Consider the following 7860-nt stretch of genomic DNA (forward strand, 5'->3'; position numbering starts at 1 on the left):
AAAAAAAAGTTTAATAAGTTACTACTACACCAAGATGTGTTTTCCATATGCTAAAATGAGCACGACATTGTTTATACTGAAGTAGATGTCTAATGTTTGTGTAAGCCTACAGTATTATTCTACTGATAAGATGAGGAACAAAACGACTCTCATTCACTTACATGCTGTTTGATAAATACTTTTTTTATTAATTTTTAAATAAACAGAGAGGCCAAGACGATTTTAGACAAGTTCTGGAGTTCTGATGACCAGAGGTTGCTATCAAACTTCTCTCAGGGCAGTAGAATCAATTGCTTATATTAGCTATCAGGCTTTTCCCAGCTACCAAAACTGTGTCCAGGCTGGTCTCCTTAATACTTTATCTATAAAACCCCTGTGAGCAAGCCAAAGGCGACAGTGGCAAGGAAAAACTCCCTCAAAGCGGGAGGAAGAAACCTTGGGAGGAACCAGACTCACAGGGGGGACCCATCCTCCTCAGGTCGTAAACTACTGATGAAAAAAAAAACACATTTAATCACATTAGTTTGCTGTCTACAGTCCGAACCCCTGTCCAGTCTTGGTGGTGCTTGTGTGGCTTCAGAAAACGACGAGCCCGAATCAGTCTTCTTCTTCTTGTTCTTCTTATTGTTTTTCTTCTTCTTGTTCTTTTTCTTTTTCTTGTTGTTGTTGTTGTTGTTCTTCTTCTTCTTCTTCTTGTTTTTCTTCTTCTTCTTCTTATATTAGCTATCAGGCTTTTCCCAGCTAACAAGACTGTGCCCAGGCTGGTCTCCTTAATACTTTATTTATAAAACCCCCTGTGAGCAAGCCAAAGGCGACAGTGGCAAGGAAAAACTCCCTCAAAGCGGGAGGAAGAAACCTTGGGAGGAACCAGACTCACAGGGGGGACCCATCCTCCTCAGGTCGTAAAGTATTGATGGGAAAAAAAACACATTTTATCACATTAGTTTGCTGTCTACAGTCCGAACCCCTGTCCAGTCTTGGTGGTGCTTGTGTGGCTTCAGAAAAAGACGAGCCTGAATCAGTCTTCTTCTTTTTCTTGTTCTTCTTCTCGTTTTTCTTTTTTTTCATTCTTGTTCTGCTTATATTAGCTATCAGGCTTTTCCCAGCAACCAAAACTGTGTCCAGGTTGGTCTCCTTAATACTTTATTTATAAAACTCCCTGTGAGCAAGCCAAAGGCGACAGTGGCAAGGAAAAACTCCCTCAAAGCGGAAAGAAGAAACCTTGGAAGGAACCAGGCTTATGCTTATGTGACTTCAGACAATGATGAGCCAGAATCAGTCTTCTTCTTCTTCTTCTTTTTCTTCTTGTTCTTCTTATATTAGCTATCAGGCTTTTCCCAGCTACCAAGATTGTGCCCAGGCTGGGCTTCTTAATACTTTATTTATAAAACCCCCTGTGAGCAAGCCAAAGACGACAGTGGCAAGGAAAAACTCCCTCAAAGCGGGAGGAAGAAAACTTGGGAGGAACAGACTCACAGGGGGGACCCATCCTCCTCAGGTCGTAAACTACTGATGAAAAAAAAATCACATTTAATCACATTAGTTTGCTGTCTACAGTTCGAACCCCTGTCCAGTGTTGGTCATGCTTGTGTGGCTTCAGAAATCGACGAGCCCAAATTAGTCTTCTTCTTCGTCTTGTTCTTCTTTTTCTACTTCTTCATATATTAGCTATTAGGCTTTTCCCAGCTACCAAAACTGTGTCCAAGCTGGTCTCCTTAATACTTTATTTATAAAACCCCCTGTGAGCAAGCCAAAGGAGACAGTGGCAAGGAAAAACTCCCTCAAAAGCGAGAGGAAGAAACCTTGGGAGGAACAGACTCACAGGGGGGACCCATCCTCCTCAGGTCGTAAACTACTGATGAAAAAAAAATCACATTTAATCACATTAATTTGCTGTCTACAGTTCGAACCCCTGTCCAATGTTGGTCATGCTTGTGTGGCTTCAGAAATCGATGAGCCCAAATTAGTCTTCTTCTTCGTCTTGTTCTTCTTGTTCTTCTTTTTCTACTTCTTCTTATATTAGCTATTAGGCTTTTCCCAGCTACCAAAACTGTGTCCAGGCTGGTCTCCTCAATACTTTATTAATAAAACCCCTTGTGAGCAAGCCAAAGGCAACAGTGGCAAGGAAAAACTCCCTCAAAGCGGGAGGAAGAAACCTTGGGAGGAACCAGACTCACAGGGGGGACCCATCCTCCTCAGGTCGTAAAGTATTGATGGGAAAAAAAACACATTTTATCACATTAGTTTGCTGTCTACAGTCCGAACCCCTGTCCAGTCTTGGTGGTGCTTGTGTGGCTTCAGAAAAAGACGAGCCTGAATCAGTCTTCTTCTTTTTCTTGTTCTTCTTCTCGTTTTACTTTTTTTTCATTGTTGTTATGCTTATATTAGCTATCAGGCTTTTCCCAGCGACCAAAACTGTGTCCAGGTTGGTCTCCTTAATACTTTATTTATAAAAACCCCTGTGAGCAAGCCAAAGGCGACAGTGGCAAGGAAAAACTCCATCAAAGCGGAAAGAAGAAACCTTGGAAGGAACCAGGCTTATGCTTATGTGGCTTCAGACAATGATGAGCCCGAATCAGTCTTCTTCTTCTTCTTCTTCTTCTTCTTCTTTTTCTTCTTGTTCTTCTTATATTAGCTATCAGGCTTTTCCCAGCTACCAAGATTGTGCCCAGGCTGGGCTTCTTAATAGTTTATTTATAAAACCCCCTGTGAGCAAGCCAAAGACGACAGTGGCAAGGAAAAACTCCCTCAAAGTGGGAGGAAGAAAACTTGGGAGGAACAGACTCACAGGGGGGACCCATCCTCCTCAGGTCGTAAACTACTGATGAAAAAAAATCACATTTAATCACATTAGTTTGCTGTCTACAGTTCGAACACCTGTCCAGTGTTGGTCATGCTTGTGTGGCTTCAGAAATCGACGAGCCCAAATTAGTCTTCTTCTTCGTCTTGTTCTTCTTGTTCTTCTTTTTCTTCTTCTTCTTATATTAGCTATCAGGCTTTTCCCAGCTAACAAGACTGTGCCCAGGCTGGTCTCCTTAATACTTTATTTATAAAACCCCCTGTGAGCAAGCCAAAGGCGACAGTGGCAAGGAAAAACTCCCTCAAAGCGGGAGGAAGAAACCTTGGGAGGAACAGACTCACAGGGGGGACCCATCCTCCTCAGGTCGTAAACTATTGATGAAAAAAAACACATTTTATCACATTAGTTTGCTGTCTACAGTCCGAACCCCTGTCCAGTCTTGGTGGTGCTTGTGTGGCTTCAGAAAAAGACGAGCCTGAATCAGTCTTCTTCTTTTTCTTGTTCTTCTTCTCGTTTTACTTTTTTTTCATTGTTGTTATGCTTATATTAGCTATCAGGCTTTTCCCAGCGACCAAAACTGTGTCCAGGTTGGTCTCCTTAATACTTTATTTATAAAAACCCCTGTGAGCAAGCCAAAGGCGACAGTGGCAAGGAAAAACTCCATCAAAGCGGAAAGAAGAAACCTTGGAAGGAACCAGGCTTATGCTTATGTGGCTTCAGACAATGATGAGCCCGAATCAGTCTTCTTCTTCTTCTTCTTCTTCTTCTTCTTTTTCTTCTTGTTCTTCTTATATTAGCTATCAGGCTTTTCCCAGCTACCAAGATTGTGCCCAGGCTGGGCTTCTTAATAGTTTATTTATAAAACCCCCTGTGAGCAAGCCAAAGACGACAGTGGCAAGGAAAAACTCCCTCAAAGTGGGAGGAAGAAAACTTGGGAGGAACAGACTCACAGGGGGGACCCATCCTCCTCAGGTCGTAAACTACTGATGAAAAAAAATCACATTTAATCACATTAGTTTGCTGTCTACAGTTCGAACACCTGTCCAGTGTTGGTCATGCTTGTGTGGCTTCAGAAATCGACGAGCCCAAATTAGTCTTCTTCTTCGTCTTGTTCTTCTTGTTCTTCTTTTTCTTCTTCTTCTTATATTAGCTATCAGGCTTTTCCCAGCTAACAAGACTGTGCCCAGGCTGGTCTCCTTAATACTTTATTTATAAAACCCCCTGTGAGCAAGCCAAAGGCGACAGTGGCAAGGAAAAACTCCCTCAAAGCGGGAGGAAGAAACCTTGGGAGGAACAGACTCACAGGGGGGACCCATCCTCCTCAGGTCGTAAACTATTGATGAAAAGAAAATCACATTAAATCACATTAGTTTGCTGTCTACAGTCCGAACCCCTGTCCAGTCTTGGTGGTGCTTGTGTGGCTTCAGAAAACGACAAGCCCGAATCAGTCTTCTTCTTCTTGTTCTTCTTATTGTTTTTCTTCTTGTTGTTCTTTTTCTTGTTGTTGTTGTTGTTCTTCTTCTTCTTCTTCTTGTTTTTCTTCTTCTTCTTCTTCTCCTTCTTATATTAGCTATCAGGCTTTTCCCAGCTACCAAAACTGTGTCCAGGCTGGTCTCCTTAATACTTTATCTATAAAACCCCTGTGAGCAAGCCAAAGGCGACAGTGGCAAGGAAAAACTCCCTCAAAGCGGGAGGAAGAAACCTTGGGAGGAACCAGACTCACAGGGGGGACCCATCCTCCTCAGGTCGTAAACTACTGATGAAAAAAAAAACACATTTAATCACATTAGTTTGCCGTCTACAGTTCGAACCCCTGTCCAGTCTCGCTCATGCTTGTGTGGCTTCGGAAAACGACTAACCGGAATCAGTCTTCTTCTTTGTCTTGTTCTTCTTGTTCTTGTTCTTCTTATATTAGCTATGAGGCTTTTCCCAGCTACCAAAACTGTGTCCAAGCTGGTCTCCTCAATACTTTATTAATAAAACCCCCTGTGAGCAAGCCAAAGGCAACAGTGGCAAGGAAAAACTCCCTCAAAGCGGGAGGAAGAAACCTTGGGAGGAACCAGACTCACAGGGGGGACCCATTCTCCTCAGGTCATAAACTATTGATAAAAAAAAAAACACATTTAATCACATTAGTTTGCTGTCTACAGTCCCAACCCCTGTCCAGTCTTGGTGGTGCTTGTGTGGCTTCAGAAAACGACGAGCCCGAATCAGTCTTCTTCTTCTTGTTCTTCTTATTGTTTTTCTTCTTCTTGTTCTTTTTCTTTTTGTTGTTGTTGTTGTTCTTCTTCTTGTTTTTCTTCTTCTTCTTCTTCTTCTTCTTCTTCTTCTTTTTCTTCTTCTTCTTCTTATATTAGCTATCAGGCTTTTCCCAGCTAACAAGACTGTGTCCAGGCTGGTCTCCTTAATACTTTATTTATAAAACCCCCTGTGAGCAAGCCAAAGGCGACAGTGGCAAGGAAAAACTCCCTCAAAGCGGGAGGAAGAAACCTTGGGAGGAACCAGACTCACAGGGGGGACCCATCCTCCTCAGGTCGTAAACTACTGATGAAAAAAAAATCACATTTAATCACATTAGTTTGCTGTCTACAGTCCGAACCCCTGTGCAGTCTTGGTGGTGCTTGTGTGGCTTCAGAAAAAGACGAGCCTGAATCAGTCTTCTTCTTTTTCTTGTTCTTCTTCTCGTTTTACTTTTTTTTTCATTCTTGTTATGCTTATATTAGCTATCAGGCTTTTCCCAGCCACCAAAACTGTGTCCAGGTTGGTCTCCTTAATACTTTATTTATAAAACTCCCTGTGAGCAAGCCAAAGGCGACAGTGGCAAGGAAAAACTCCATCAAAGCGGAAAGAAGAAACCTTGGAAGGAACCAGGCTTATGCTTATGTGGCTTCAGACAATGATGAGCCCGAATCAGTCTTCTTCTTCTTCTTCTTCTTTTTCTTCTTGTTTTTCTTATATTAGCTATCAGGCTTTTCCCAGCTACCAAGATTGTGCCCAGGCTGGGCTTCTTAATACTTTATTTATAAAACCCCCTGTGAGCAAGCCAAAGACGACAGTGGCAAGGAAAAACTCCCTCAAAGTGGGAGAAAGAAAACTTGGGAGGAACAGACTCACAGGGGGGACCCATCCTCCTCAGGTCGTAAACTACTGATGAAAAAAAAAATCACATTTAATCACATTAGTTTGCTGTCTACAGTTCGAACCCCTGACCAGTGTTGGTCATGCTTGTGTGGCTTCAGAAATTGACGAGCCCAAATGAGTCTTCTTCTTTGTCTTGTTCTTCTTGTTCTTCTTTTTCTACTTCTTCTTATATTAGCTATTAGGCTTTTCCCAGCTACCAAAACTGTGTCCAAGCTGGTCTCCTTAATACTTTATTTATAAAACCCCCTGTGAGCAAGCCAAAGGCGACAGTGGCAAGGAAAAACTCCCTCAAAGCGGGAGGAAGAAACCTTGGGAGGAACAGACTCACAGGGGGGACCCATCCTCCTCAGGTCGTAAACTATTGATGAAAAGAAAATCACATTAGTTTGCTGTCTACAGTCCGAACCCCTGTCCAGTCTTGGTGGTGCTTGTGTGGCTTCAGAAAACGACGAGCCCGAATCAGTCTTCTTCTTCTTGTTCTTCTTATTGTTTTTCTTCTTCTTGTTCTTTTTCTTTTTCTTGTTGTTGTTGTTGTTCTTCTTCTTCTTCTTGTTTTTCTTCTTCTTCTTCTTCTTCTTCTTCTTCTTCTTCTCCTTCTTATATTAGCTATCAGGCTTTTCCCAGCTACCAAAACTGTGTCCAGGCTGGTCTCCTTAATACTTTATTTATAAAACCCCCTGTGAGCAAGCCAAAGGCGACAGTGGCAAGGAAAAACTCCCTCAAAGCGGGAGGAAGAAACCTTGGGAGGAACAGACTCACAGGGGGGACCCATCCTCCTCAGGTCGTAAACTATTGATGAAAAGAAAATCACATTAAATCACATTAGTTTGCTGTCTACAGTCCGAACCCCTGTCCAGTCTTGGTGGTGCTTGTGTGGCTTCAGAAAACGACAAGCCCGAATCAGTCTTCTTCTTCTTGTTCTTCTTATTGTTTTTCTTCTTCTTGTTCTTTTTCTTGTTGTTGTTGTTGTTCTTCTTCTTCTTCTTCTTGTTTTTCTTCTTCTTCTTCTTCTCCTTCTTATATTAGCTATCAGGCTTTTCCCAGCTACCAAAACTGTGTCCAGGCTGGTCTCCTTAATACTTTATCTATAAAACCCCTGTGAGCAAGCCAAAGGCGACAGTGGCAAGGAAAAACTCCCTCAAAGCGGGAGGAAGAAACCTTGGGAGGAACCAGACTCACAGGGGGGACCCATCCTCCTCAGGTCGTAAACTACTGATGAAAAAAAAAACACATTTAATCACATTAGTTTGCCGTCTACAGTTCGAACCCCTGTCCAGTCTCGCTCATGCTTGTGTGGCTTCGGAAAACGACTAACCGGAATCAGTCTTCTTCTTTGTCTTGTTCTTCTTGTTCTTGTTCTTCTTATATTAGCTATGAGGCTTTTCCCAGCTACCAAAACTGTGTCCAAGCTGGTCTCCTCAATACTTTATTAATAAAACCCCCTGTGAGCAAGCCAAAGGCAACAGTGGCAAGGAAAAACTCCCTCAAAGCGGGAGGAAGAAACCTTGGGAGGAACCAGACTCACAGGGGGGACCCATTCTCCTCAGGTCATAAACTATTGATAAAAAAAAAAACACATTTAATCACATTAGTTTGCTGTCTACAGTCCGAACCCCTGTCCAGTCTTGGTGGTGCTTGTGTGGCTTCAGAAAACGACGAGCCCGAATCAGTCTTCTTCTTCTTGTTCTTCTTATTGTTTTTCTTCTTCTTGTTCTTTTTCTTTTTGTTGTTGTTGTTGTTGTTCTTCTTCTTCTTGTTTTTCTTCTTCTTCTTCTTCTTCTTCTTCTTCTTCTTCTTCTTGTTTTTCTTCTTCTTCTTCTTATATTAGCTATCAGGCTTTTCCCAGCTAACAAGACTGTGCCCAGGCTGGTCTCCTTAATACTTTATTTATAAAACCCCCTGTGAGCAAGCCAAAGGCG

The 7860-nt window shown here is 42.4% G+C and overlaps 1 long non-coding RNA gene across 2 annotated transcripts in view; it reads right to left on the minus strand.

Moving 5' to 3' along the window:
- Positions 1 to 1890: 1890 nt before the first annotated feature.
- Positions 1891 to 7860, minus strand: part of LOC125799440 (uncharacterized) — a 16677-nt gene continuing 10707 nt past the window's right edge. The window contains exons 3-4 of one of the 2 annotated variants that reach the window (XR_007438402.1): positions 2878 to 7860; positions 1891 to 1912 (exon numbers count right to left, since the gene is read on the minus strand). The exon at positions 2878 to 7860 is cut by the window's right edge and continues 2564 nt beyond it. This is a non-coding gene — a long non-coding RNA (uncharacterized LOC125799440). The other variant, XR_007438401.1, reaches the window with a different exon arrangement.

The sequence above is a fragment of the Astyanax mexicanus genome, chromosome 3 (genome assembly GCF_023375975.1).
Source record: "Astyanax mexicanus isolate ESR-SI-001 chromosome 3, AstMex3_surface, whole genome shotgun sequence".
NCBI lineage: Eukaryota > Metazoa > Chordata > Actinopteri > Characiformes > Acestrorhamphidae > Astyanax > Astyanax mexicanus.